This window comes from Balaenoptera borealis, assembly GCF_965194805.1.
Source record: "Balaenoptera borealis genome assembly, chromosome: 3".
Lineage (NCBI taxonomy): Eukaryota > Metazoa > Chordata > Mammalia > Artiodactyla > Balaenopteridae > Balaenoptera > Balaenoptera borealis.
Window position 1 is genome coordinate 105,883,655 of NC_138866.1, and position 21,842 is coordinate 105,905,496.

Below are 21,842 nucleotides of genomic sequence, written 5' to 3' on the forward strand. Positions count from 1 at the left end.
GAAGTCGTGGGTGCGAAACAGGCAAGGCTCCCAGCAGACGGGGAATTTGGAACTGTCGGGGCTCGGAGGTGAAAAGTACCGGGGACGGCGGAGGGGAGGTGGGAGGACATTCCGATCTGGGGAAGGGTGAGGACAAAGCGTAGCTGGAGAGGAGTGTGAGGCCTGATGGGGTGGGATGGGGAAGAGGTGCTGGCGGAGGGGCGGGCGCGTCCCGGCCGAGCCGAGTAGGCGCCGTGTCGGGGTGCGGGGAGACTTGTCCCCAGGGCCGGGGCGGCGCGAGGGCACGCGGGAGTGCAGGGAGGGCCCGCCGAGCTGCTGGAGCGGGCGGGACGAGCCGGCTCGGGCGGGGCGGGGGTGGGGGTGGGGGGCGCCGGGCTCCCAAACCCGGGCGGCCCCAGCCCGGCCCCTCCTCCCCGAGGGCGGGCGGGGCGGGGCCCGGGCTCGCCCGGCCTCTTGGCGGCGCCGCGGTCCCTGCACTCGGGCCGGGCTCTGCTGGCTGCGGCTAGAGCGGGACCCTGGAGGCGGCGGCGGCGGTAAGTGAGCCGGGAGCGGGCGCGGGGACTCGGACCGGGAGGCCGAGGTGTCGTCGTGGGCGGTGGGATCCGGAGGAGCTCGGGCCCGCCGTCCGAGCCCCGCGCCGCGCCGCGCCCGCCGCCAGGCGCGCGGGTCCCGGGGCTGGAAAGTGCGCTCCTGGCTCCCGCTCGCGCGCCCTGGCGGGGAGACGTGCAGGACAGATGGTCGGGTTCCCGGGGGCCCGCGTCGGGGCCGGGGCGAGGGAGGGGCTCCGGGGCCGCCGTGTAGTGAAGAGGGGCTGGCAGCCTTAGCACCCCTGCCTCGACCCTCGGGCTCGAGTGACAGCTGCGAGTGAGCCCGGGTTCCTCCCGGACCCAAGCGAGCACCTCGGTCCCTGTCCGACCCTGTTTTACTTTATTTCTGGGCTTGCTGGTCTCGACCATCCCTTGAAAAGAAAGGGCGGGTGGGCGTCCCTCTCTCCCTGGCTTTCCCGGTCCAGGCAGGTCGTCCTGAAAGACCCCGCCTCACGTACGGCACACATCCTAGCTTTCCAAGGGACTTTTCCAAGTTGCATCACTGTTTGGCCTCTACACAGGTGCTTGGCTGTCATGTTGGAGTTAGTTACAGAGGATTTTTTAAAAAAACTTTGTATATTTACTCTGTGTATACCCCTTCACCCCAAGGCTGCGGTGCCTTTCCAACGCTGCTCACAACGCGCTGTTCAAAACACGTTGGGGATTTCTTTTGGGTATTGGTTCTCAAACTTGGCTGCACATCTAGAGAGTTTTAAAAAATTCTGATGCCTAGGTCCCACCTCTAGAGATCCTGATTTAGCTGGTCTGGGGCGCAGCCTGAGCAATGGAATTTAAACAGCCAGGTGATTCTAATGTGCTTTGGGTTGTGCTTTTCGCTTTCCACACCCACTTTCTGAACTACTAGAGGAGATCATCTCAGCTACTCTCGATTCTGCCTTGTGTAATCCACCTTTGCACTTGAAAAACCTGTGGGCTGGTGCTTTCCAACTTTAAACTGCAGATGGTGCCTTTTTCTGGAGTTCCCTCTGCTTCTACTTCTCTGTTCACAGAAAATATTGCTAGTGCACTTTCTGCCAAGGAGGTGACAGTGGAGGGATTAAAGTCATGAAGTCCTTGCAAGGGTCAAGGTTATGCTACAGGTTCTTATTCAGGGAAACTAAGTGATAGTTTGACTTGTCCTATTTGGAAAGGATTTCAGATTAAAAGGAGGAAAAATAATTTAGGAATCCATCAGCTTTTGGAGATCCTCTGGCACAGATTATGATTCTGCATAAATGTGTGGGGAAATTTTTTAAGAACACAAGCTGACAAGATCCTTATTTTGTAGTTGATATGGTGTTAATATGTGTGTTAAGCTTCATTGTGTAGATTGGGCTTATTCCCACTGTGTGATTAAGCCCAGCAGATGTAATTAGCACAGTGTATATTTCTTGTTGACAGCATAATATCTGAGTTAGGGAATTGGTGCCTACAGTAACATGACACATCTGAGGTGAGACCTTTGGCACTTGTCTAATGATCTTAAAAGTGATAGGGAAATAGGACTAAGGAAAAATCGAATATATGTATACTTTGAATTTGAGCATATGTTTTCTTATACTGTGTTATTGTGACAGTCTCCTGGGATCTTGGTTAATTTACTGTGGTACCTAAGTATGATGTTTGTATTAGATTCCCACCTGTATGCCACGTGGCCACAAACCAGTGGATTTCATTTTTTTCTTAGGCGCTGGCCCTCTATATGACATTTTTATTAGTAGTGGTGTGACATTCTTTTAAGAGAATGCCCTCCAGAGTTGGAGGAAAGTTTGTGTTCATTTCTAGCTCCTAACGTGAGTCAAAAGAACATTCATTTTGAAAAAAATCAGAATTGTAGAGTTTGGTCCCAGTTGGTTTCTCTCTTTTTCCCATCTTCGATTACCATGCGCTGCTCCTATCCCTGGGCTCAGTTGCTGGAAGTGGGGCCGCGGTGGCAGTGGGCTTAACTGTCTTGGCTTGAGAATGGAGGTTATGTGGAGGGCATGGTCTCACAGGGTGGCCCCTGGCCCGAATCCTCAACCTTTGGGGATAAAAGACCATATGGAAAGTGTCTTCCTACTGTTGAGTTTTTCTGTTTTTTTTGGACCAGACCAACAAAATGAAGCCATGTTATTGACTGGTTCGTTAACTTGCTAATCTTATCTCCATTTAGGGGGAAAATGTTGACTTGAGGATGCTGTCGAACTCCTAGTGCCTGAAAAGTTGCACCTGAACAGCAATGGTTAAACTGTGAATATAATGGTACATTCTGGAAAAAAAGCAAGAAAAAGTATGTGTAAATATGGACCTAACAGATTTATTTAAGCATTTCTCCCTTTTTAGTAGTAACTCTAATATTCTAAAGTGATTAGAAGAAAGTAAGTGAAGAAAGAGTTAGTGAGGGGCTTCTTTATTTAGAGAAAGGGTATGCAGCATTCAGAAGAGTGATCTTTGATTTGTGTTAAGAATAGACTGCCCTATTGGCTTTCCCCCCCCCCCTTCACGTAGGGACAGTTAATTTGCTTGTACTGATGGGGTTGGGAGTGGTTTAAAGAATTCAGTGGCCTCCTTTACTCCCTCTGTCCCCACCCCTGCCTGCAACCCATTTATCTAAGAGGTGCCATTGACCCTTTTAAAAAACACGACTGATTTTGTGCTTTTCCTTTCTTTTCCTCCTCTGATCCTGGCACTAAAGGGCAGTGAAATGGCTGAGAGGTTGGCATCAGAGGAGAAAAACAAAGTTCAAGGGGAATTGAAAATTGGGTAATTTTCCATGAATGACCAAGTGCTTACTTTATTCTGTCACATGACATTGCTGTTATCACGAAACAAGTTATCCCATAAAAACCCTGAAAGTAGAAGAGAAGAAAGGGGGATTTGATGGAAAGAGCACCAGGGTTGACCGGCTTTCACGTAGGGGAAGCTTATTGGAGTTTTCAGTCCAATGCCCCCGTCCGACCCCACTTTCCTTCCTTCTTCAGGCACTGTCCTCCGTCCCCCAAACCAATATCCCTGGGAGAGAGAGTGCTTCATCTTAAATTCATACCACATTTTTGTTTTTGTTGTTTCTTTACTCAGTCATACAACAAATTCAGTTCTTATGAAGCCCCCACTCCTGGCAAAGCTCTGTTATCGTTCACCGATTTCGTGGTAAACAGGCTACCGTCCTGACTTATGGAGCTTGAAATCTGGTGGAGATGTAAACTGGGGGTTACAGTAAGTTGGGAACTCTTAGACGCACGATGAGCATGAAGAACTGGGGGGGGAGCTGGGTACCTCCTGGCTCGCCTCCCCTGGGTGTATAGATACCTTGTCAGTTCATTGGCACAGCAGACGCAAGAAAAGCTTTTCTTGGGTTTAAATTTTTATTAAGTCCCTACGTCAAGTTTTAAATAATTGACTTCAGATACTTTTCTGATGGACGAGAGGGGTTTGTACTCCGATCCTGCCAAGGGAAAGTGAGGAGTGAGGAAGGAGGAGTTAGGATTCTGGCAGATGCGATTTGCTTAAGGAGTACTTAGGCAAGCAGTGCATGGAGGGATACGACCGGGGTTGGGAAGCTGGCGGAGAATGTGGCTGGATCCCTTTTTGCCGTGATAGTAACTGGCAACCTAAGCTTAGTGAGTAGAGGCTACCCCTCCTGTGCACCTGAGCTGGGAGGAGGGTAACAGCAGCCGTTGTACTTTGAGAGCAGGTGGGTCGGTTCTTGTCTGTGGCTCCAGCCAGTGTGTGGATGTTTGTTCTTTATCATACTGTTGTCCCTTTAGCTCAGGTTTCCTTGGACAGACAGGAAACTGGACTTCACACTGCTTTTCCTTGGGTAGGTGGTTTCCAAACAGCTGACCCACAGGACTAATAACCCCAGGGTTGTAAGAGTAGTTACATTTGTTGGCTGTCCACCTTTCACGTGTCGGGTAACGAGCGGGGCACTTGTCCTCCGTTGCTTTAAAACCTGTACGTTCCTGAGGGGCAGGTGGCAGCGGCCTCATTTTACAGATGAGGAAACTGAGGCCCAAAGAGATCCTGGGCGGCTCAGGAGCTCCAGAGAAGTGGCAGAGCTGAGGTTCCAGAGCTCTCGGGGCTGCCTGAATTCAAAGCTGAGGCCTTTCCACTGCTCCTTGTGCCTCTAAAGCAGAACTGATTGGGAAATTATGTTTTCTGTGCCTTGTTTTTCTAACACCACAGTCCCCTTAGATCTGGATTGATTTACTGTTTTCCTCTATGGGACGATGCGTAATGTTAGACCGAAGATCACTGTGGGCTTATCATCCCAAGGGAAATTATATGAAATCCTATTTTTCTGGTTTTTTAAAACGGAGAAGATAGATTAAGCTGTTTAGAAAGGCTCTGAATGGATCCCAAATCCTAGGTTAGAGAGACACTGTCTCCACATTTCTTCAAGTTCTGCAAACCTCTGAATTTCTGGAGATAATTGGCCGTTGGGTAAGAGATTAAAAACAAAATTCAGTGTCGAATATTCTGGAGCAAAGCGAAGCCGTGCACGTTCAGTTCCTATTTATGTGGTACTAGCAACAAAAACAAAACTTTGCTGCATTGTAATTACCTCAAGCTCTTAAAATTACAGGTCAGAAGGGTTTAGAGGCGTGCGGAGCTATAATTAGGAAAGGTAAGTTGAAAACAGGGTTACCGCGTGTGTGTCCATTACTACAATGGGCTCTAGCTCTATATTTCACCCTAAGAAGGATCAGCTCGATGGAGGGTCATCATGGAGTTAGTGTTTGGGATTACAGCACAGGGCATTTTTCGTGAACATGGAATATTTCAGCCTCTTGTTTTATAGGGCGGGGTTTATCCCCTGCTGTCCAGTCACAGGGCTTTCTGCTTGCCTTTGGTAGAGTACGTAATGGCTCAGGCTGTTACATACTTTGTAGTCTTCTTAAGTCTATAAAGCCCCTTTATTATTATTATTATTATTATTTTTAAATTTATTTATTTTTATATTTTATTTTTGGCTGTGTTGGGTCTTCGTTTCTGCGCAAGGGCTTTCTCTAGTTGCGGCAACCAGGGGCCACTCTTCATCGCGGTGCGCGGGCCTCTCACTATCGCGGCCTCTCTTGTTGCGGAGCACAGGCTCCAGACGCGCAGGCTCAGTAGTTGTGGCTCACGGGCCTAGTTGCTCCGCGGCATGTGGGATCTTCCCAGACCAGGGCTCGAACCCGTGTCCCCTGCATTGGCAGGCAGATTCTCAACCACTGCGTCACCAGGGAAGCCCAGCCCCTTTATTATTAATAATCTTTCACCCTTGCTTATCTCTTTGCTAGAGGATTGAGGCAAGATGATCAAGATTTTCTAGTTTTGGCTTCAGTAATTCTCCTGAGTTTTACTTCTGACTCCCCCTAGCCTTCTAGCCAGTATTTTATTGCATTTGAAACAGGCACTCTGTTTTCCCTTGCAAATTGGAGTCCTTTCGGGGAAGAGGACTCCCTGCGGCTAAGACTCCTCCCAGGGGTCCTGAGACGTCAGTGTTGTTGATCCCATTTTCCAGGTGAGGAACCCGGTGAGGTCTGGAGTCTTGTGATTCCAATTCAGAGTTTGAGACGCTGTTAACAGCTGCCCTCTTTTGATTTTATTTCAGAGGAAAAAGAAATGGCCCAGTTTCCAAAGTCGTAAAGAGGTTCTAGTATATCCTATGGACTAATCCATATCCTTGAGCTTTGTTGTAGCTGTATTACAGATAACTTTTTGTAAAAAAAAAAAAAAAAAAAAAAGAATTTGCTTCTCCACCATTTTTGCTTATAAGATTTTTATCCTCCTTATTAAAAACAGTTGACTTAGAATTGCACAGCAGCAGCTGAAAAGTGGATTAGCCTCTCTCCTTGCCCTAATCAAATATCAAAAACCTGGAAAGTTTACTGAGAGTGGTGATTACAGTGAAAGCTTTAAGAGTTGGAGAGGAACTGATAGAGAAAGAATGGAGGGAGAGATAAGAGAGAGTAGTTTGGAAAGGGACTGCTGGCTGGAGTTTACCAAATTTAAGATTTTTCCTACTTGTGAGTTTCAGGCTTGAGGCTTGAGCACCTTTGTTTCACATGTAGTCAGGCCAGCTCAGCCCTAACTATCTGTGCTGCCCTGAGCCACCTGAAAGCTGTTTGGTGGGGTGGGGTGGGGTGGGGTGGAATGGGGTGTAAGTTTAGAGGGAGAGAGGAAGTAGGGAAAGGGGGGAGGATTAGAGCCAGTAGTTACCTGGTTCTTCAGGTCTGGTCTGCTCAGGGCATGACCACCTCTTGCTAAAGGTCTGGATACCTGCCTTGAGTCCAACTTCCAGGGCGTGAGGCAGCTTGGTGGGGTGCAGAAGAGTCACCAGACTTCCCAGGAGGCCTGCCCAAACCAGTGATTCTCATAATAATAGCAAATGCTTCTGGAGCATTTACCTCCAGCCCTGTCTGAGAGTGTTCAACATAGCAGCTCTATGGGATGGGTGCTATCATAAATGCATTTTCCTGGTGAGGGAAAGAAGGCCATGAGAAACTGGGTCACTTGTTGAAGTTGTGCAGCTACCAAGTGGTTGGATCCAGGGTTCAAACTTGTCTGGCCCTGAGCTGTGCTTCTCTGGACCCGGAGCCCTGGTTAGTGCGTGGGCTCTGCATTCATCCCCTCAATTCACCCACTCCTTCATTTCTTCACAAATTGTTGACTGCTTGCATGTGCCTTTATCTCAACAATTAGAACACCATCAGTGCCCTTTGCTAACATGTCGGAGGAACCCCCCTCCCCCCAAAACCTGTAAACAAACCTGTAAAGAGGAGGGCTCTCTCAACGGACCTCGCACCCCCGTGTGTAGCAGAAAATAGATGCTCCATAAAGTTTTGTAGGAGGAAGGACAGAAGTCATTCAGCTTTTTGAAACGTGACGTCTTGTATTTCATCTGTGTCTCTCTATCGGCCACAGTGATTTCTAAACAGAAAGACAGATGAGCGCTAAGAAGGGTGAGACTGGGGGGGACTGTTTCACCAAAATAATAAGGGGGAATTCTTGATAAAGGCATGTGTTAAAAAATGTATTTTGGGCTCTCATGGTCAGTGATTGCTGTTTGTGTTTGTGCTTAAAGCACTTATTATTCAAAGGGCATGCCCACTCCCAGCTTGCAGATTATTTTGTGAGTCAAGGAGGCCCTTCAGCCTTCCGGGCATTGGTGGAACTGTTTTTGCCAGCAGAACGCATTTTCTCTGGACTTGAGGATCAAACCCCTGGAGCGTTCAAGCCCACCTCCATCTTCTCAGGGCAAGGCTCTGTTTAACATTTCAGTACCTGAGCTGGTAGAAGGTAGATCCACCTCTGGTCTTCTTGTTCCATCTTGCCACTGTGGGGTGAGAGCATTGGGGTCTCACCTGCTTGAATTGGAAGCCACATTTGCCCATCACAAGGAGTGTGGTGTTCTGGGCAGGTTTGCTCATCCATTACAGGGTTGTTTCCTCATCTGTAGAAGGGGCATGCAGCTCTTACCTCATAGAGCTGTTAGGACCACATCTCTTTGACATAGTGTAGTGGCTCTCAAATGGGGCCCCGCTGGGGGACATTTGGCAGTATCTGGAGACATCTTGGTTGTCACGACCAGGGGTGGTGGTGGCTACTGGCATCTAGTGGATAGAGGCCAGGGATGCTGCTGGATACCCTACAATGCACAGGATGGCCCCCATAACAAAGAATCATCCAGCCCAAAAGTCAGTACTGGGAGCCTGAGAGCCCTGGCAAGGTGGCACCTCTAACAGCGGTGGTGGTTTTTAACATCTCTTATCAAAGGGAGCTGTTGGCCAGTGGCAAAGAGCCCTGCTTTCTTAAGTGGGGTGGAGGGAATGGAATTTAACCTTTTATTGGTGCTTCTGGGTTACCCCACAGGTGCCCCTGAAATGTGGGAAGAGCTGTTTTCCTCTCCATTAGCGTGCTCCTTAACTTCATTTGTAATTGCGTGCACCTATTTACATATAAATAATACATATAGATTTACATATAAATAACTTATATGCTAAAAAACATTCCTGAACATCTCAGAGTAGTTAAACCTGGCTCTTCAGGAAGACAGCAGAGTGGGGCCCTGGAGTAGAAGCCAGGTGCCTGCACCCACCGTGTGGCCTGGCCTTGGGAGGCTGGCTTTTCTCCCCGGGAAAGGATGGGTAATCACACCACCCTCCTATCTTACCACATTGTTCCCGGGACTAAATACAGTAAATCCGAACACATGAAAATCGCTCTGTCTACGTGAAGTAGTTCTACACATGTGAAGGTGTAGTTTGATTCCTAAGGTGTAAAAGGATTAGGGCTCAACAGCCAAGGAATATCCGTGTTGCGGGCAAAGTGGGAAACTAGGCCCAGAAAACATTCCTTCAGCAGAGCGTACAATTAGGAGGCAGAGTGGCTGTGCTCTGAGTTTGGGTGTAAGCTACCTGCTCTCCTCCCTCTGGGTTCATCCTTTGGCTTTTCCCCTATTTGCTGGGTGACCCTGGGCAAGCTCCTGGACCTCCCTGTGCCTTGGTTTTCTCACCTGTAAAGTGGGGCTAATGATAACAACACCACCCACCTGAGGACCGGGGTGGGGGGTGGGGGGGGAGTGACTTGGCCTTAAGTGCATAGTGCACATGGGAAGCTTAACTCAATAAATGAGTTATTAGTAAAATAATACTATTTATTATTTTGGCCTATAGCATGTATATTTATATTCATGTGAGGAAGGGATTGCTCCTGGGCTAGGAGCTGAAAAAGGATTTTTCCGGAGTTCCTGTTATCATTTTCTATTTTATGATGGTAAAATACATACTGTGTAAAACTGCCCATTTTAGCCAGTTTAAAGTGTACAGGTCAGTGGCATTAAGTACATTCCCAGCATTGTGCAACCATCACCACTATCTCATTCCAGAGCTTTTTCGTCACCGGAGAGGGAAACCCTGTAGCCAGTAAGCAGTCATTTCACATTCCTCCCTCCCCCCCAGGCCCTGGCACCACCAGTCTACTTTCTGTCTCCGTGGAATTGCCTATCTGGGTATCTTATATAAATGGGATCATACAACATGTGGCCTTCTGGTCTGGCTTCTTTCACTAAGCATCATGTTTTCCAGGTCCATCCATGCGCTGTAGAGAGTATCAGCACTTCATTCCTTTTACCTCGTGTCTTTGTAGAGGAACCCAAGCCTCAGTTTCATCAGGCCTATTCTCCCACATCGTGTCCTGTTTTCAAGCTTTAGAATGTCTTTCTTCATTTATTTGGGTTCTTTTTGGCCAGGCTTAGTTTTTCCACTTTTCCTGTCCGGTGATTCTAATGACCCTTGAAGTGAATATTGGAGTGACATTGTCACGCCGGGTTCTCTGTGCCGCCGGGGAGTAGGTCTTATTAGGTATTTTATTTCTGCTGAAGAATTAGCAGCAGGGGGACACACACCGGCCCAGAGTTGTGCTTCATTTCCCCAGGACACCACGGCAGGTTTAAAAACAAGTGTCTGGAAAACACCCACTAGGCCATTTTATTCCTCCGTGTAAAAAGCTTTCCACATGAGAAGTGGCCCTCAATTAAGTCGTTTAATAAAAACCTCCCTCTGTTTTAAAGCTTTCTTGGGAAGTGTTTACATTTAATGCCACTGCGGGCTTCCAAATGAGCTGTTGTGGAGTCAGGGATCCTTAACCTGTGACTTCAATAATATCCTTTGCTTTAGATTTCCAGGTGGAGGCCTGGGCCAGATTGGTAGCGTGTCATTGACCCAGACAATCTGGGCTGTCTCCTCCCCACCCCGCTTAAGCCACCAATGATGGAAGATTCAGAGAAGCCTGAAGCCCCAGAGATGTAAAACTAGCTCCTGGAGAGAGAGACCAGACTGAAAGGAGATGGTGTGTCACCTCCATCCTCCCAATTCTGAGATCAGTAACAGGGTAGGGGCTTCAGTAAGAAGAGACTGAAGCATTTAGGAGGGCAGCTCAGGGCTGTGAGATGCTGGGTCCTTTAGGCGAGGCCTGAGATTTCAGCCAGGCTTTGGAGCTGTCTTGAGTTACGGGCCATGGCCCCTTATAGCTGAGGAGGCTGTGCTTTTTGCTTTGATTCTGGAGAGGTGAGTAGGTCCTGCCAAGAGGAAGCAGGATGTTGGCAGCTTTAGGGGGCTTAGAGGTTCTTTTGTGGCAGATGCTAGGATTTATCCCAGAGGAGTGTCCAGGGAAAAGCTGTGTCCTGAAATAAAGGATGCTCTAGGATGGCCTTCCATTTGTGCTGCTTTCCTGGGGATCCTCATCAGCTGGCCCAGGACAGGTGGGTGGAGAAGCCCAGGGACCCTGGCATAGGTTGGAATTTGCAGAGGCTGCAGGGCCTGGCGGTTACGAGCCTGGACTCTGGCCTTGGACTTCCAGGGTCCGAATCCTGCTTCTGGGGTTATATGTTATATGAGTATGACTTATATGTTATATGACTTAATAGAGTGCTTGGAACAGTGTCTGCATAGGGAGGTGTATGCATGTGTATTGTCTTATACACTTCACTTCTGTGACTCCCCAGTTAAAATCGAGGAATGACCCTTATTTTCAGAGCTAATTCACCTCCATGCCCAGCAGCCTTGTGCAATCCATGGGAGAGGGTGAGATCACAGGACACTTAAAAAAACAAAACAAAACAAAACATGACATGCAGATGGGGGAATCATGCTTGATGAACCCATTATGTTCTCTGAGGGAGAAAATAAATGTGGGAAGAAGGGCAAACCAGTGGATCTAATTTATTTAGATTTCCCAAAGACCTTTGAAAAGACTTCATGCCAAAGGTTATTAAATGTGTTGGGACTTCCCTGGCGGTCCCTGCTTCCAGTGTAGGGGGAGTGGGTTCGATCCCTGGTCGGGGAACTAAGACTCACGTGCCACATGTTGCGGCCAAAAAAAAAAAAAAAAAAAAATACAAAGGTTATTAAATGTGTGAATCTCCCACAACTCTGTGTGTGGCAGTGAATGTAAGAAGGAATGTGGTCGAAACCCATCTTCTCTATTGTCCTTGATAGAAGGAGAAGAGAGATGGTGAAATCGCCACATTTGCAGGTGAAGTGGAATTCTTTTAAAAGTAAAATTGGAAGAAGACATTGGAGTTTAACTATAGGGAGGTTTTTTATTTTTGTTTTTAAAAAAATTTTGGATACCACATGGAGCTGTCAATTATAATTTTGAATAATTTGTTCGTGGTCAGTGGTGCACCTGGGCAGCCAGAAGTTGGAGCTAGGAATTGTGTGTGCTGCTTCCTAGCACAGCTACCCATCATATGCCTGGAGTATCATAGGTGCTCAGTAAATGTATGTTGAGTGAATAAATGAAGATTAATAGAACAAAGGTGTTCATTAAAAATAATTCAAGTTCTTTACAAAATAATTTCTAGTTTCTGTCTTTAAGAGTACATTTGTATGGACTTGAGGACATGGGGAGGGGGAAGGGTAAGCTGGGACGAAGTGAGAGAGGGGCATGGACATATATACACTACCAAATGTAAAAATAGCTATGGGAAGCAGCCGCATAGCACAGGGAGATCAGCTCGGTGCTTTGTGACCACCTAGAGGGGTGGGATAGGGAGGGTGGGAGGGAGACGCGAGAGGGAGGGGATATGGGGATATATGTATATGTATAGCTGATTCACTTCGTTATAAAGCAGAAACTAACACACCATTGTAAAGCAATTATACTCCAATAAAGATGTTAAAAAAAAGAGTACATTTGTAGAAGGCAGTAGATTTCACCATTTATAAATATAAGAATCAGACCCTTAAATGCACAGATACTGAATTTCATCCCTTCTGTGATTTAACCCAGGGCAATAAATGAATGAATGAATGAATGAATGAAATGAATAGAAGCTTTGTCAGCACTGACCCCTCTCCCCCAGTAGAATTTAGGAAGCTTGGGGATTTGCTAGACTAAAAAGTTACGTGTAGGAATTATTGCTTTTGTATTTTTCATTGCATTCAGCTTCCTGTGGGGCTAGTGTGGTGCCTCATGGGTAGGAGTTCTCTGTATGTGTATGAATGACAAATGAATTAAGATCTCCTGAAAATAAGCACAAATATTTTATTATTGCATGTGTACTCTGTGCCAGGCAAACTTACCGTTATATTTGCTCTTACGGTGGTTGTATTAGGTTTTGCTACATAGTGTTGCTGCATAACGCAGCAGCCCCTGATCTCAGAGCCTTACAACCACAAGCATTTATTTTCCTACAGGGTATGGTTTGGTTGACCTAGGCTGGCCTTGGCTGGGCCAGGCTAGATTCCAGGCTTCCGTTTGGCTTTAGGGCTCTTCCACATGTGCTTATTCGGGGGCCTATGGTGTGCTCATCTTGTGGCAGATCGTGGTAGCCTAAGAGGGCAGATGGGGATGCGTGATGCCTTGGCTTATAACCATTGACCAACACAAATCACATGGCCAAACCCAACATCAGTGCAGTGGGGAAGTAGACTCAGGCCATTCTCGTGGGAGCCACTGCAAAGTCACATGGGAAAGAAGGGGGGACATATAACCCCATTATAGGGGAGTGGAGTGCAGAAAACAGTGATTGAATCCACCACAATGATCAAGAATGAATGAGAGGGGTGAGAAAAGTAGGGGCCAAACCAGCCTTTTGGAAGCTTGCTCAAGCTAGGCCAGCTGGGTGAAGAATCATATATTTTTTGCCCAGGTACCAGCCTAGGCCTTGGTAATCCCTGTAGATTAGCCTGGCACGCACTGACTCTCGACTGAATGTCATCTCACATTCATTCACTGTGACGCTGCTCCTGGGAGTTCAGCTTATCTGTGGGAGGAGCGGAGGTGGTGGGCTGGGATTTCCTCTGGTCAGCAGTCCTGACCTGACAGGCTGCCCACTGTGGTGGCGGGAGTGACAGGTAGAGCAGAGAGGGCCGAAGTGTCCCAAGGAGACCAGGGGATCTGCTTAACCTTGGCCTGGCCCCCTCTCAGCATAGGTCTGTGGGGATCAGCCTAACTCCCACCTGTGTCTGTGACAGTTTATCACCAGGGCCTTTACACACCCTGTCCCCATCTTTATAAGGACCCTGGGCCCTCATTTCAGGAGCCCTCCTTTTACATTCAAAGAAACAGGCTTCTGGAGGTTGGGTGACTTCTCTTAAGCCAACCACCTTGTAAGTAGCAGATCTGAACTAGGTCATCCAGTTTCTAGTCTAGGACTGTCCTTCCATACCCTGGTGACTGCCCCAGCCCAGCAGAGAGTCGCGACTGGCTCTAAGGCATTAGAGAATATCCGGCCCAGGTTGATTGTGTCTTCTTTCCTGAAGGAGCCAGCTGAGACTTGTGGCCCAGTACGATGCCTCAGATGGAACAGAATGAAATACTGGCCGCCTTTGTGTCACCTGTTTTCAGTGTGTCCTTTTTGGGGAAGGGGCTGCTAGACTCTCCAAGGAAGAAAAGACTGGCCATGAAGCAAAAATACACTGAGAATAGATGGGGATTAAACCCGGTGAAGCCATGGCTGTGAGGGGACAGACACTCTAGTACGTGCCCTGGGTGGGATTATAGATCCAGTGGGCTTCTTTTTGGAGAACAGCTGGGCAGTGGGAATACTTTCACCAGCAAGTAAACAAAACTCAGTTAAAAGTAGTTTAAATAGTAGGGATCTTTATGATCTCATGTAAACAAGAAGGCCAAAGTTAGCACAGTTTTGGAGTTAATTAATGAAAGACTCAGATACGTTTCCTCTTTGTCAGCCTCACTGTTTGACATTTGTCCTCAAGCTTGGCTCTTGGTGGTCCCAATGTGGCTGAAGCTGTTTCAACCATCATATCCTCATACACAGTGATGTGTGATGCCCAGAGGCAGGAAAAGAGGAAAGCAGAGAAAACCTCTGCTAGGAGCCCCCCGCAGAACTTCTCCTGTGCCCCATTGGCAAAACTGCGTCCGATGCCCACGTCTCATCCGATGGCTGGCATGGAGACATGGGGCTCCCATAGCTTGCTTAGACCAGTCTTGGGGCCCAGCTTTCCCCAAATCATGTGGGCGCTGGGAGGAGAGGGGACAAAACTGGAGCTTTGCTGGCCAGAGGGAAGGGGGCAGTTGCTGTGAGTGGGTAGCCGGTGTCGGCCACAACATTTTCTTCCTTCCTCCCTCTTCTTTTTTTTTTTAGCATTATCTTTCAAAACTTGAAAATGTTCATACTCTAACTCAGCCCTGCCACAGTTAGGAATTTATCTTATGAATACACCTGCAAAAGTGTGCCGGCAAACATACACAGATGTTCATTGCAGCATTATAATAGCGTAACACTAGAAATAACCTAAACGCCTTTCAAGGGGACTGGTTAAATAAATGAACATATAAGCACATTATGGAACTGGGCAAATCTGTGAGTACTGATAAAGAAAAATTCACAAATAGAATTTTTTTAAAAGCAAGGTGCAAATTAATATATACTCTAAGATCCCATTTTTGTTTTAAAATCTCAATTCTTGGTTGCAAATGTACATCCTAAGAAGTCCTAAGAAACGTGCTTATTTCTGGGCTGTGGGATTGGTGGCATGGTTGGAAGGGAAATTTTCTTTTTCATTTCATGCCCTCCTTGACTGTTTGAATTTTACATATATATAAAAAAACCCACTGTATGTATTACCTTTATAATAATAAAACGATAGGTGGTTTCTTAGTATACACAGGGGCTTAAGGAGAGGAAACGAGGGCCCTAAATGTGGTTGTGAGGGAATGGAAGTGCCATTTGTCTGTATGTTTGGTGTGAAGGGAGGGTTGTGGAAAGAAAAAAGTCTACGAGTGAGATAAGGTCATTTTTTAAATCTCTCTTAGCACCTGGCATAGTGTCTTACACATAGTAGAGTCAAATACACATTTGAAGAATGAATGTTTCCATCAAGCCCCAGAGCAAGTTTATGAAATGTGAAAACCTAACCAAGCAGCTCAAATCAGCAAGAAAGTAGCCCCCGCTGGGAATTTTATTTTGCAAATAAAATATAGCTGCCATTACCTACTTTTTCCTTGAGGTCCCAGAATCTACTTCATTGCTAAGAATCAACCTGAGTATGCAACTTTCCACACATCATCCATCTCATACTGAAGGCTGCTGGGCCAAGTTCTGCATAATAAAGCTGAATAAAGGTTTTACAACTAAGGGTAGAGCAAAGATAGGAACCACCGTCGTGTGTTAGCTGTATTTATAGACGTGGCTTCAGTGGAGAGGTATCTGGGTGTCCTAAAGTCTGTGAAGTACAGAATGAGCAGTTATTTTTTAAGCAAAATAAGGTTTTTTGATACCCCAGACTAGTAAATTAGAAAATTGCTATCTTAATTATGTCACTCTGATAATAGGGAAAAACCACAGAAAATAGTAGTGAGATAGGGATTTTGGACTTAATTGGCCACTGTTGGTAGAAAAGTGTGAATGTGTCTATTGGTGAAGTGAAAGAATTATATGTGGTAATCTTTTCAAGAGCAATTCTCTTCCACATAGAAAAGCAGGGGCATATGGGTACTGAAAAGCCTTTTTATTGGGGAGGAGGAGGGGGGAAGGGGAAGTAGGGTACTACCATACGTTGTGCAGATATTCTTCCTAATTCCCTTGCTTGAGGGTTCTCTCTCTCTGTGTTTGATTCTTTCAATCAAAGAATGTTGTAACTGACGTTTCCACTGAGTTGCTTTTAACTTTTATACCCTTGGGTTTTAGCATTTAGTTCTTCTGTAATGGCCACCGGATGCCCACTTTCTTCAGACAATGATGATATCGTCGAGCTATGGTAAGATCATTTCCTTTGGAACAAAATGAAAAGCTTTCTGTGCTCACAATTGGAGGAAAATGTAAACTTTGAGTAGGCCTCCTCTGCTACAGGTTGAAAAGAATCCAGGTTTGAACGTCATGCACTCTGCTGTTCAAATGTGCCCTGGAAAATTTCCAGCATGTTTTTGAAATACGAAAGGCTAATATGCATTTTTAGTGTATGTTTTTTAAATGGGCCCTTAGAAATATTCGGAAGAAGAGACTATTTCAGAATAGAAAGGATATTTCACGCCTTTGTTGGGATTATTTTGGGGTCAGAAGAACCTGGGATCATTGGTACATTATGTTCTAGAGTGATTTAAATTACTTAAGAGAGAGGGGGAGGGGGGAGGGAGGGTTGGTTTGTGTGTGTGTGTGTATACCTACCAAACCACAAATATTCATGTTTACTTGATATAATCTTAGTATACAGCGTTCTCTGGTATTTAGACAGTCTATTCCTATATCTGCAAAGTTTGTGGTTAAGTTTTATAATTTTAGATGAATTCTGCCTCTTCATCTGAAAATATAATAAGAATTAATGATAGGAACACTTTTATAGCACTCAGTAGTGCCTGGCACTGTTTTATGCACTTAACATCTACTAACTCACTTACTCCTTGTAATAATCCTATTATTATCCCATTTTACGACTGAGGAAACTGAGGCACAGAGCGATGAAGTAACTTGCCCAAGGTGATACAGCTAGTAAGTGGTGGGGCTAGGTTCAGATCCAGGTGGTCTGTCTTAGTTGAAAGTAAAGTAGAAAATAATGGAAGCAAGAATTCGTGAGATGTGATTCCTAATCTTGGTTAATCTTCTAAATTGAACACTATTCACAGTGTTTACAGTGTTTCATTTTACTAAAACAGTCTTGTATAATCTGAGTCCCTTGCTTCATGACCAACATTTTAAGTTACTTTACACAGCAGGCCTATACTTTAAAAATTATCTTAGTTGTAAATCTGAAATATATTAAAGGACAGTAAATTTAGCCAGTGAACATGAAAATCTTTTAACAGAGTTACTTGTCTCCTCTCTTTCCTTAGGGAAGAAAGATGAGCTCTTTCAGTTCCCAAATGACTCCTCAATTTAAAATGAATTATTCCACTGGAATAAAATAGTCGTTCTCCTTCTGCAGAAAGCAGCTACTGCTTTCAGAAGCTAAAGCCATTTTTCTCTCCAATAGTCTGTGATTAATCCTGATGTGTGACTCCTACAAGTTTCCTTTCTCTGAAACCTCAGCAGCAGCATAACTGGCGATTCCTCCTCCTTCTTGGAATCGATGCCGTGGTTGGTGTCCTACACAAACGACTTCTGAATGCCCAGGTCACAGCCTGCACTTCTGGCCTTGAGTAGTAGATAAGATACATGGGTCTTCACGTATGTGGAGCTGTGGTTGATACTGTGAAACGGTGTTCCAAAGTGGTTGTACCAGCTGGCATTCCCACCTAGCAGTGAGTGAGTTGCAGTGGCACCAGTGTCAACACTTGGTGTCGCGTGTCGTCTTCATTTCAGTCGTTCTGGTGAGCGTGTAGTGGAACTGTGTTGTGTCAAACTCGGTTTTGACTCAGCAGATGCTTATTATAAAACATTTGGAAAATACAGAAAAGTATAAGGTGAAAATTAAAAACTCTTTTCAGTTCTACCATCAAGATATACAGCTGTTAATTTTGGGGTGTGTGTCCTCTTTTTTCCACTACATATATGTATGTATGCTAAACACAAAATTGGAGTTGTGTGCAAGCAAGGTACTGTTAAAGGGGGTATTTCCTATGTAATGAAATAGGAAAGCAATGAATGGAAGGCCCAGGAATAGTCTTAGTGGTTTTTTTAGTGTGCGTCATATTGCCATTTTCCTATTATATTTGGAGGAAGAAGGAAAGGGGAAAGGAAGCCAGCATTTATTGTTCACCTGCCATGGCCCAGGCCCTGTGGTGCTGGGAAGTGCTGTACGCTTCCAGGATAGACTTGAGCTGTGAGAAAGTGTTACCCACCTGGCAGCCATATAATGTATAGCATGTTTGAAAATAAGTCTTATTTCACACCTAGTAACTGAGCATGTTTGGAATACTGGGCTCATGTCGTAATGTAAATTGAAGTTAATGAAACTGGCAGGTTGTTTGCCCAGTTTCGAAGGTACACAAACCTCTATTGTTTTAGCTCACTTGAACATTAGCACACAGAGAACAACACTTTGAATGGAGAATACTTATTTGGTGCATAGTCTCCATATTTATAACAATTGTCCTGTTTCCTTCAAATGCATTAAATCCAACTGTTTGTTGCTGTTCAACATGGAATCTAATCTCAGAATCCCAATTATAGTCTATATTTGAATAATTTGCATTATTGGCTGAAATGTTGGTTAGTTTTTTGAAAAGTAGAACCTCTTTCTTTGAAGCTGTGCTTAATCTAAAGACGCAGGACTCATTTTTGTTGCCAATAAAAATCCTTTGGGGGGGAAAAATAGAAAAAAAAATACACAAGGAATACACAGTGCTGCTATCCTGAATTTATATGTTCATGACAATCAGTAGAGATCTCTTGGCTTTCTCTTAAGAGCAGAGGGTATGGAATCTTTCTGTTGAGGATTGCTGGCCTAGGGTAAGGTTCTCAAGCTAATTTTGGGTGTGTGTGGGAATTACTTTTAAGAATAATGAATATTTAATCTAATGGCTTTAAAAAATAAAAACCAGAATTCATAAAACTTTATTCATTAAATACAGCCTAAACAAAAATAATAGATTAATTGTACAACATTTTGGGCAATTAGATATTTCACATGAGTTCATTTTCCTCATTTTCAGTTTAGTTTTTCAAGTGGTAAGACTAAATATTTAGCTTTTTACTTGAAATTTCGATAGGGACACATTTCCCTGAATTACTAAAACCTAGACATTGAATAAAAATTCTCATTTCATTCTTATTAATCTTATTTTTCATGTGGAGATATCTTCAGAGGCTCTAGGTGCATCAGTCTAATTGTTCCTACACTAAATAGCTGTGGAAATTGCTGTGCTTCTAATTCTCATGACTGTCTTTTTGGTTCTTCTGTCATCTTCTGTAACTGATACCTTGTTTGCTTGCAGCAGCTCCCACTTCTGTGTTATTGCTTCTACTTGGCTTTGGGTAAGGATTGAAATTTCCAACTGTGTAGGGTTGTGTGTAAGGAGAGGAAGAAGGAAACTGATGTTGAATTGTGTTATGTGTCTGGTGCTGGGTTGCCTGTTGCTTAAAAGGGAAACTGTGGGTTTCCTAGCACCACTGTTTTGGATGTTCAAAGGCCATTTCAGCTTCCATTTATTTATTTATTTTCCTTCTTATTATTGTAATAACTTGTTTGTAATCAAAATTGAAACACTACAGAAATGTATGACTTAAATTGGAAGCACCCTATTTTATCACCTCTAATTATAACTGCTCTTAAGAATTTTTTTTAGATGTTTATGCAATTTTATACATAGATGGTATTTTATAGGCTATTCTCCTAATGTATATCTCTATACATTATTCTGATACTTCTAAAAACGATGTACTTTCCATGGCTGTGTATCTAAATCTTTTAAAAAAAAATAATTTCCTTGTATTCCATGATATAGATATATCATAATTTAGCCAAGCTCCTAGTTCTGTTTTTTTTAGCATCTTTTTTTTTTTAATTGAACTGTAGTTGATTCACAATATTGTATATAGAAGTGTGTTTGTATAATTGTTCTGTTTAGGGTTAATTACTAGAAGTAGAATTGCTAGATGAGGTGGTGTGTACCTTTAAAATTTGCTGTTGTCTGCCGTAAGTGTACCAATGTGTACTTTTGTTTCCCCAACCCGTATCAAAGGCAGTTTCTGCGTATCTCCTTGTGTTTTCAAGGCACAGACTGAGAGTTAGGAGTGTCAGGTTTTTTTGAGTTTTAGTTTTTAGTCAAAAGAGAGAATTTTATTTCTTGGGTGTAAGAGGCAAGAAAGAGGAGAAACAGGTGCATTTCTGTCAGGAAGGGAGGCAGACAAGGCCAGGAGAAGGAGGAGGAATGAATGGAAGGATGAAAAGGCACCAGAGGAAACGCGGTCTTCCACCAGAGAAGATCCCTCCTGTGCCCTCTGGTCTCTGCCTGCAGCAGGTTCTAGCCTGGCCCGAGGGTCTTCCTTTGATCCTTGCCTCCCTTCTCACATCTCCGGTTATCCACTTATCCTGAAATGGATAACCTCTGGGGAACTGGAGCCTTCCCTACTTCCTTGAGGACATCCATCAGGAGTCTTAATTTTTAGCAATAGAAACTAACCCTGGTAGATCTAAGCAGAGAGAATCTGTGAATACTATGAGGATGTTGTAAGGCTCACACAGCTGCTGGGGAGATGGGGACCAGGCTGTGGAAATGTGCCGGGACCAAGGGAAGCCAGGTAGGTGGGAGCACAGCCTGGTCCTTCCAGCAGCCACGCTGCACTCAGGACACAGGCCCACCCCCTCGCCGGTCGGGGGCAGAGATGAGAGTTTGGCCGTTTCATTCCTACCAGTTGATGGTGGACCCTGCCTCCCTTGGATTCTCCTACATATGGTCGGGAAATCCCCAACACAGGAAGCGATTGCGTTCACATGCTGTGGCTCATTGCCTGCCTCTGTCCTTTATCCCTGGCTAATACCTCTTGCCTCCTCCCCAGGGTCTTTGAGATCTCAGAGAAGGGGGCTGTAGATGGAGATGTATAGATAGAGATTCATGCACACGTGTTATACATTCGTATTCATTTTTAAATCACTCCTTGAGTTCCCCACTTCAGGTGGCATTGCAGTACGAAGAAGCACGCTTCTCTGAGGGTGTTGGGTCTGACTTCCGGGGTAGGGATTTGGCAGACTGTTGCTTGTACCAGTTGCTGGTGGGTAAGTAACTGTAATTTAGGTAGAGATTGGATCTAACCTGGAAACTAACACCTCTGTAGAATGGTTGGACGGTCAGTAGGGATCCTGGACAAGTCACATGACTGTTGTAAATTGTCTCCTTATGTTTGAAATGAAGGTTTGCATGAAGTCACTGTTTTTGAACCAGATTACCCATCATTTTTGAACCAGATTACCCATCAGAGGAATTACCTGGGTTGCTTGTGTGTGTATGTGTGTACAGAATTTTAGGCCTCAACTCGAAACCATCTATCAGAGTTTCCAGAAGTGGAGAATCTTAGGGATTTGTGTTTTTAAAAAGCTCTCAGGTGATTCTGATGGAGTCACAGTTCTATGCCTAAGAAACTTCCTTATAAGCTGTAATGTTTCATGAAATATGTTCAATTCAGAGGTGGATAGTTCTGGGAAATTGGTTTTGTTACTTGTTCAGAACACCTCCAACTTAATAAAGTTTTTAGTTTCCCCAAAGTATAATATCACTTGAGCCTTCAACCCTAATACCTTTTCTTTTTTCTATTACGAACTCTTTTAAACGTAGTAGAGCTCCAAATTGGCTCATCTTCAAATTCTCTTTTTACACACTCTGTGGCAAAGACTGCTAATTTTATATCCAATGTCTCTTCTACCCTTCTTCCTCAGTAACCAAAAGCCT

At 44.9% G+C, this 21,842-nt stretch overlaps 1 protein-coding gene across 3 annotated transcripts in view; it reads left to right on the forward strand.

The window, feature by feature from the left end:
- The first annotated feature begins 425 nt into the window (after positions 1 to 425).
- CGNL1 (cingulin like 1) overlaps positions 426 to 21,842 on the forward strand; it is a 153,143-nt gene continuing 131,726 nt past the window's right edge. For 2 of the 3 annotated variants that reach the window (XM_082388006.1, XM_082388008.1), the window contains exon 1: positions 426 to 533. The gene's annotated coding sequence lies outside the window, so the exon portion shown is untranslated. Of the gene's footprint in view, positions 534 to 2,739; positions 2,857 to 21,842 lie in introns of all 3 variants that reach the window. The other variant, XM_082388007.1, reaches the window with a different exon arrangement.